Consider the following 8,982-nt stretch of genomic DNA (forward strand, 5'->3'; position numbering starts at 1 on the left):
GCAGAAGCTGTTGGCTTAATCCAGAAGTTTTGTTTTGTGTCTTTTTAATTATTATTGGTGAAAGTTGTGGTCAAATTAGAGTTTGAATAATTCCTAAGCCATGTTGGCTATAGTACCGAGTCTAGAGGGTAGTGTCAGTTAGTTTCCTAATTTTTCTGCATTTGATTAGTTTAAAAGGTGAAAGTGTGTGACTCTATTCAAATTAATGTGAAAGTGAATAAGAAGTGCAGCTTTTGCCCATTTTGTCCTTGTCCTATGTATTGTTTTATCTCATAAAAACCTTCATACCACTTTAAGCTTTCCCTATATATCAAAGTACAACCAGCCACCAGTGAAAGAAATGACAGGGAACAACAATAATGGAAAAGATGGGCAAGTTACACTTGAGTACCCCATGCTATCAAGAAACAATTATGCTGATCGAGCTATAAAAATGAGAGTGTTCATGCAAGCTCAAGGGGTTTGGGAGGCAGTCGAACCCAGAACAACAAACACTGGTGTAGAAGTCAAGAAAGACAAGATGGCATTGGCTGCCATCTATCAACGTATACCCAACGATCTACTGTTGGCATTAGCAGAGAAGCATTCGGCCAAGGAAGCATGGGAAGCCTTGAAAGTGATGTTCATGGGGGAGGATAGAGTGAAGATAGCAAGAATTCAAACATTGAAGGCGGAATTTGAGGCTTTGAACATGAAAGAGTCAGAGGTTGTAGATGAGTTCATTGTGAAAGTGAGCAACATTATGAGCACAATGCGTGCAGTAGAAGAATCGTATGTAGTGAAGAAGATGCTAAGAGCCATGACATCGAAGTTCCTACAGATTGCTTCAACTCTTGAGCTGTTTGGAGACTTGAATGTGATGTGTAACATCTCGACTCCTAGATATAATATTTAATTACATTATATGCATTTTGTCAGGGCAACTCGACGAGTTGGAGGCCCCAACTCGTCGAGTAGAGATTGCGATGGCCGCGTGATTTTTAGAGTATACTCGACGAGTTGGAGGACCCCAACTCAACGAGTAAAATCTGGGAGTGAAAACCTTGATTTCAAGGTTTGTACCCTATTTATAGGACCTTAAGCCTTTCATTCTGCCTCCCTTATCACCTTAACACACTCAAAGAAACCCTAATTGAGCTATTACCATCTGTGAGAGAGAGAGGGAGAGAGAGGCTAAGATTGATTGTTTTAGTGCATTCTTGGAAGGAGTTAGAGGAGCAAAAGGCTTGGAACGAGAAGGAGCCCTTGAATCCAGTATTCTTTCAGTGCTAGCTGCTATTTGGAGGTAAAAAGCTATCACCTTGATCATTTGTTTGGTTAGATCACTTCACTAGGGAGTTTATGTCCATTTCCATCTTCTCTTGGAGTCCTTAAGCTGTTTGAGCATGCCAAGAAGTTGAGACTTCAGATCTAGAGAGTATGAGGTCCCTTGGGCCGAAAGATTCTAGCTTTATCAAGCTATTGTCCAACTTTCATGCATTAAACCCTCTATAGAGCTTTGTTTTGCCATTTTGAGCCCTAGTTGCCATGCATGGATGTAAAGCTTGCAGCTTTACGTGATACTTCAGCCTTAGAAGGCTAGATCTCGAGTATGGGGCCTTAGGTCTGCTTAAAAACGTTTGAATGAAAGAATAGACTGAAGGGACTCGACGAGTTGATGATCCAACTCGATGAGTTGGTTATGGTTTTCCCTTATAGTCTGGACGCGTTACAACTTGGCGAGTTGGTGAGACAACTCAACGAGTTGAGTTGGATTTTCTCGATATTTTAGATAAAACGAAGGAACTCGACGAGTCGCATAAATGCACTCAACGAGTTAGGTCTGTTGGGTTTTGAGCATTCTAACACTCTTATGGTGTACATGCAACCCTATAAACCATGGATCTATGTTTTCTCTATTATACATGCAAATAAGATCTTTCCAAGGCTTTAATCCTAACTAGCATATTATGAAGTTCTTATACTACAAAGTACTAGTTAGATGACATACCTTTTGATGTAGCTTGATGTCTTCAAGCGTTAAGAGCTTAGCCCCAATAGTGTGGAAGCCTCAAGTGGAATCACAAATCACCAAAAACACCTTGGAAGACTTTAGAGAATATGGATACTTGGTGTAACAGCCCGGAATCCCAGGTTTTGTTATAATTATGTTTTGGGTGTTTTAAGAGGGGACTCGGTGAGTTGGAGTCTAGACTCGCCGAGTAAGATCGCAGAACTGGTCGCGGGTTCGCGACTGGACTCGACGAGTCCGGATATGGACTCGGCGAGTCTGCGCTGTTTAGCGAAAACCCTAACCGTCCAGGTTTGGGACGTATATGAAGGACTTATTGGTCGTCATTGTTCACTTTAGCCTTCTGAGAGAAACCCTAAATCGACTGTGTGCATCTGGAGCAAGGTTGAAGACCATTGTTGAATTTGGAGGAGTTGTTGTGCAAGGAAGAGAAGGCTTGGCTAAGGGAACAAGGGGAGTCACGTTCTGAGGATTGGGGACACAGAGAGCACATCATCCAGGTAAGAATTCGAGTTATACTCTGCTTTGTTGATGTGTATATGGATTTAGGGTTTATGGAACCCTTTTGTGACTAGATTGAATGTTACTCTAGTCCCCCAAACGATTGGAACCCTGTATTGGGACCTTTGGAGGTCCAGAATGTCCCATGCCTGAGCATTTCGGGAATTGATTGAGGTTTTGGATTGGAATCCTTATGCCTTAGGTCAAAATGTAAATTATGAATCATGGGGTGTATTATGAGCACCGAAATGAGGACCTTACGTGATGAATCAGTTTAGGAAGGCCAGACCTATGAATGGTTGGAGCAGTTCTGACCTTAGAAGACAGTTTGTGCGGTTGCATGGCATGGACTCGCCGAGTCCGATGAACAGACTCGTCGAGTAGCTTGAAGATTAACTGGGAATCGTCGAGTTGTTCTTCAGACTCGGCGAGTTGAGTCGGGGTGGCCCCGCGATTCTTCCAGGAGGAACTCGTCGAGTCAAAAAGGGGATACTCGACATGTAGAAAGGGAATCTTAAGGAATCGGTGAGCTAAGGGCGAGTGGACTCAGAGTGTTTGAACTCGACGAGTCTTGGGGTGACTCAGCGAGTTAGGTCGCGGGTTGAGTGAAGTTCTGAGTATGGGGACTCGGCGAGTCATAGGGTTGACTCGGCGAGTAGGGTCAGTCAGGGGTTGACTTTGACCTTGTCTTTGACCAAGGATTGACCAGTGGTTCCAGGGGTATTTTGGTAATTGTTGTTTATTGTTTGAGTTCAGTGCATTGGTGACTGTCCAGAGGTGGAGATCATATCAGTGATCGGAGCAGCTTGAGCTATCTGTTCAGTCGGCAGTTTCGAGGTGAGTTATCCTCACTATATCGCTAGGGTTTATGGCACCAAGGCCGACCCTTTTTATCGGATGGAAATCCGGGTAGTTGTCATTGTTATGATATAGGCCGGAAGGCATTACATGTTATGGGCCGGAAGGCTTTGCTATATGGACCGGAAGGTCATGGCCTGGAAAGGCGTATGTATGCATTTAGTATGTTGACTGATTCATAGGGTAATGTTATGGTAGTGACCGGCTAGACCGGTATCTTGTTAGAGTAATGCTATGATATGTGATATGTTGATCGATTGTTATCTATGAACTGCTATATGATTAATTGTTATGTTATATATGCATTTTATGCTTATGGGCCGGAAGGCAATATGTTATGGGCCGGAAGGCAATACGTTATGGGCCGGAAGGCAATATGTTGTGTGATGGACCGGAAGGTCGGCGTGGGTAGGACCGGAAGGTTTACCCAGCAGGGACGGAAGTCCCCTGAGACACATGGACCGGAAGGTCAGGGCCTGGAAAGGCGTATATGCGGATGGTATTTTGGGAGTATCTCACTAAGCTTTCGGGCTTACAGTTGTGGTCTTATGTTTCAGGTTCTCAAGAGTCTATGGCAAGGCAAAGGCGTGATCGTACCGTTCCTCGCGTTGGTGTTTTATGATATGAACCTGGGAAATTACTCTGTTTAATAATGTATTGAAAACCTTTTTGTAACAACGTTAATAAAATGGGTGATTTTGAAAAGTTTTAATTGTTTTGAAATTTTGGACGTTACAAGTTGGTATCAGAGCCTTGGTTTGAGTGAATTGGGGGAAACATTCGTGTGACTCCAGTCTCAAATCGAGGAGGATTTTAAAAAGAGAAATTAAAATGGTTTTCAAATTTAGTAAAAGGAGGACGCGGAGGTACGATCAGCCGGAGCCAGTAAGTAACCCCAAGATACCATACATGATATTTGCTTTATTGAGCTTGATAGAACAGCATGCTAGAGTTAGGCTAGGGATCTTCAGGAATTCATGATAATGTTGCCTGATTTGTGATGCCTGTAGCCTAGGGTCCCTTATGGGATATTCTCAGTGTTCCTCTAGTGGTGAGGGTTGATAGTTGTTATGCATGTCCTCTAGGGTATTGTGGTAGTACTTCATACAAATATGGGTAGGTGTGGAAGGTAGTATGGGCCCGTACTACTAAAAGCACAGGACCCATACGCGTATCAGGGAAACCATGATCTCTAGGGTAGGGTTGCGAGAGTTGGATCCCAGGATTGTGGGAAGTGTCTGAGATTGGTATGGTGTCTTCGGTATGGAGATTTTGAGGCATGATGATAGTGGATCCGGATCAGGATCGGGAGCTGGAGAGCGAGTCCCGGGTGGATCGGTGCTGTCAGAGGTTATCAATCAGACGAGCACGAGTGAGTTGGATGCGAGGATTCGCAAGATCCTGCGTAATGGGGCTGCTGCATTGTTTCGGGCTGAGTTGCCGGAATTGTTTAGGGTCGATCAAGACCGCCATGATGGAGTATTTTGATGAGCGATATGCGGCTCTCGCAGAGACGGCTGCCGCGGTAGCTACAGCGGCTGTAGCAGCGGCAAGGGGAGAAGCTAGTCGGAGTTTTCAGTATCGGGACTTCTATTATACGAAGCCTCCCACATTCGATGGAGTTCAGGACCCGATTGTTGCTATGAGATGGTTATCAGACGTGGAGGGGTGTTTCTCCACGAGTTTATGCCCTACTGATCAGAGAGTGAGGGGTGCTCTGAACCTATTGAGGCTCGGAGCGAAGGATTGGTGGAGATTGACTGCGAGGTCATTTTCCGACGCGCAGAGGGCTGCGGTTTCAGGGGATCAGTTTAGAGAGATGTTCAGTACTCGCTATGTTCTGCGAGATGAGAGGGAGAGATTGGCTCGGGAGTTCCTTGAGCTGAAGCAGGATTCGGAGTCGGTGACTGAGATCACCAGGATGTTTATTGAGAGGGCGATGTTTTGCCCTGAGTTCGCTTCGGAGTAGGCTCAGATGTCCCGATATCTGAGTATGCTCAAGGGGGATATCAGACAGTTCGTGTCTGCACAGAGGAGCGAGACCTTTTTGGTGTTGCAGGAGGCCGCCATGCGGTGTGAGTTAGAGGTTGAGTTGCAGTTGCGTGAGCTGAGGCAGGCTCCGATGCAGTCGCAGCCAGCGCCGAAACGGTCCAGTACCGTTGATGTTAGAATGGGGGATCGGAGCGGCCACACTTGTGGGAAGTGTGGGAGGGGTTACACCGGAGTTTGCTGGTCCGGTGGTGCATGCCGCAAGTGCGGAAAGGAGGGGCACTATGCGCGGGATTGTCGGCAGTCAGTGCCGATTCGGGATTTGAGGATTTGTTATCATTGTCGGCAGGTTGGACATTTGAGGGTCAACTGTCCACAGCTTTCTGCAGGACCGGTGCAGGCTCTAGCACCGGCCACCTTGAGGAGTTCAGGAGGACGACAGGATGGAGCGGAGCCCCAAGGGCTTAGGGTCGTGCTTATCGGCTTGCGGCAGAGGGAGACGGAGCGGTGCCGGAGGCAGCTGCGGGTATGATGCTTTCTTGATGTCTTGATTGTCTTGCGTTGATTGTGGCGTATTGTTTGTGCTGGTATCTTGTGTGGATTTCGATGCGGTATTCGTTGTTTCGCGGGTTTGGCATGGTTATGGATTGGTGTTTCAGGTTTTCGCTTTGGCATTCGTTGTTCCCTGATGGTTCGGTATGGTTATAGTTTGGTGTTTTGGTGCCCGTAGCCTTGTGCGGTTTTCGATGCGGTATTCATCCTTTTGCAGGTTGTGGGTTTGGTTATGGGTTATTGTTTGGGAATTCCGTTGGTTATCGTTCGTAAGGGTTGATAGTGGAGATGCGGCACTGGGTTGAATGTCGGGTAGCATCTGCAGTCGTGGAGTGGATAATTGAAAGACCAGATTCTTTTGAGCGGATTGATCAGGGAAGAGATGTGTTTTGCTGAGGGTTGCTTATGCTGGTGGGAAGCAGTCAGTGTGTAAATGTTCTCTTTGTGCAGGATTGTTCTGAAAGGTCGTTAATGGCGATCGGTGGCTGTTAGTCAGTGCTTTAAGTGGGGGAGAATTGGGGAATTCTCCGGGAGATCGATGAGTATGTGAGAGTGCTTAGCTGTTGGGATTCAGCAGTGTTCTGTCAGCTCAGAGTATAGGCTGACAAGAGCGAGTGTCGGGTATGCGGGGCAGGATACAGACCTAGGGCATTTGATTGTGGAGGCCTGGGAGCAGGCCGGGATAAAGTTTGAGTAAGTAACCGGGGTTATGTGATCAGAGTATTTGTATGCTTGATGTACGTGATGGGTCGTACTGTATTAATCCCACGGGATTTATGTTGTGCATGTTTCTAGAGTTGGAACCGGAAGGTTCCCAGAGTTAGAACCTGAGGGTTCACAGAGTTTGGGTGTACGGACCCACAGAGATATAGCCTCGAGTGGCTAGTGTGTGTTATGAAAGTCGGTCCAGTCATGCTGGGGACTCTGATGGTATTGTTGGATCAGGTTGAGATTTCGGATTTTGTATGTTGCAGTGTGATTACATTGGAAGGTCTGGCCCCGGGTTAGTGATTTTGTTTAGTTGAGGTAGTGATTCTGTGGAGTGGAGAGAATGCATGGGCTTGAGAGCCCCTGCAATGAGAGCCAGAGTATGTGGATAGCGGTTACGCAAAAAGGGTGGTGTCGCTTGGGGCGAGCACCGTGGCACTGGTTGGAGTAGCATTATGGCCAAGAGGGTTCCTTGGAAAAGGAAAAGAGAAAGGTGTGTAACTCCGAAGGGGAGTGCAAGTTCACGAAAGTGAAAGCTGCAGAGCAGAGTTATGGTTAGAGTATTCGAGTATGGTTTTGAGCATCGTGTGCGCGGCAGTGAAGTAGGAACCCATCCGGTTTGGGATGTCTGTTGAGGCTCAGAAGGGATGCAGGGGGAGAGAGAATCTTGAATTCTCAGTGTGAGTCTGATCAAGGTATAGGGTGGATATTAGTGGTTCATCCTGGGAGATGTTCGAGGATATCATCAGTGTATCGGGTCTTCCAACCTGCGGGTGTTGGGGCTAGTTCAGCATGGGTATGTGATTGCAAGAGGAGAACTCGTGAGAGTTGCTCTGAGAGTGAGAATGGGTCTCTCAGTCGGTCCGGTATGGACAAAGTGGGCTTTGGATCGGGGATCCGGTGGTTTCTGGTTTCCTAACCCTTGTCTGTCGAGTGATTGTTGAGATTTAGAGCAGAGTTGCATCTTGGGTAATTCTCGGTTACAGAAAGTGATGGGTAGTACAGAGATCGTGCTTCAGTCGACAAAGCAGATTCAGCAGATGAGATAGAGGTTATTGACCGCCCAGAGCCGACAGGAAAAGTTATGCAGACAGACACCGGTCCGAGCTTGAGTTTCAGGTCGGCGACTTCATACTCCTGAAGGCCTCTCCTTGGAGAGGAGTGATTCGATTCAGGAAGAGGGGCAAGTTGGGGCCCCGGTATATTGGGCCTTTTCATGTGATTACGGGGGTAGGCCGGGTGGCCTACCGTTTGGAGTTTCCCACGGATTTGAGACAAATCTACGACATTTTTCATGTGTCGCAATTGAGAAAGTATATAGCCGATGAGTCAGCAGTGGTCCCGTTAGAAGACATTCAGGTGGATGCGAGCCTGAACTATGCCAAGAGATCAGTGGTCATTAGAAATCGGAAGATCGAGGTTCTGAGGTATAAGGAGATACCTCTGGTGTTAGTTCAGTGGCAGCACCGGAGGGGATCGGAATTGACCTGTGAGCTGGAACGTGAGATGTGGGAGCAGCATCCGGAACTATTTTCAGAGTGAGACTTCGAGGGCGAAGTCTAGTCCTAGTGGGGGAGAATTGTAACAGCCGGAATCCCAGGTTTTGTTATAATTATGTTTTGGGTGTTTTAAGAGGGGACTCGGCGAGTTGGAGTCTAGACTCGCCGAGTAAGATCGCAGAACTGGTCGCGGGTTCGCGACTGGACTCGACGAGTCCGGATATGGACTCGGCGAGTCTGCGCTGTTTAGCGAAAACCCTAACCGTCCAGGTTTGGGACGTATATGAAGGACTTATTGGCCGTCATTGTTCACTTTAGCCTTCTGAGAGAAACCCTAAATCGACTGTGTGCATCTGGAGCAAGGTTGAAGACCATTGTTGAATTTGGAGGAGTTGTTGTGCAAGGAAGAGAAGGCTTGGCTAAGGGAACAACAAGGGGAGTCACGTTCTGAGGATTAGGGACACAGAGAGCACATCATCCAGGTAAGAATTCGAGTTATACTCTACTATGTTGATGTGTATATGGATTTAGGGTTTATGGAACCCTTTTGTGACTAGATTGAATGTTACCCTAGTCCCCCAAACGATTGGAACCCTGTATTGGGACCTTTGGATGTCCAGAATGTCCCATGCCTGAGCATTTCGGGAATTGATGGAGGTTTTGGATTGGAATCCTTATGCCTTAGGTCAAAATGTAAATTATGAATCATGGGGTGTATTATGAGCACCAAAATGAGGACCTTACATGATGAATCAGTTTAGGAAGGCCAGACCTATGAATGGCCGGAGCAGTTCTGACCTTAGAAGACAGTTTGAGCGGTTGTATGGCATGGACTCGCCGAGTCCGATGAACAGACTCGTCGAG

This window comes from Lactuca sativa, chromosome 3 (assembly GCF_002870075.4).
Source record: "Lactuca sativa cultivar Salinas chromosome 3, Lsat_Salinas_v11, whole genome shotgun sequence".
Taxonomy (NCBI): Eukaryota; Viridiplantae; Streptophyta; class Magnoliopsida; order Asterales; family Asteraceae; genus Lactuca; species Lactuca sativa.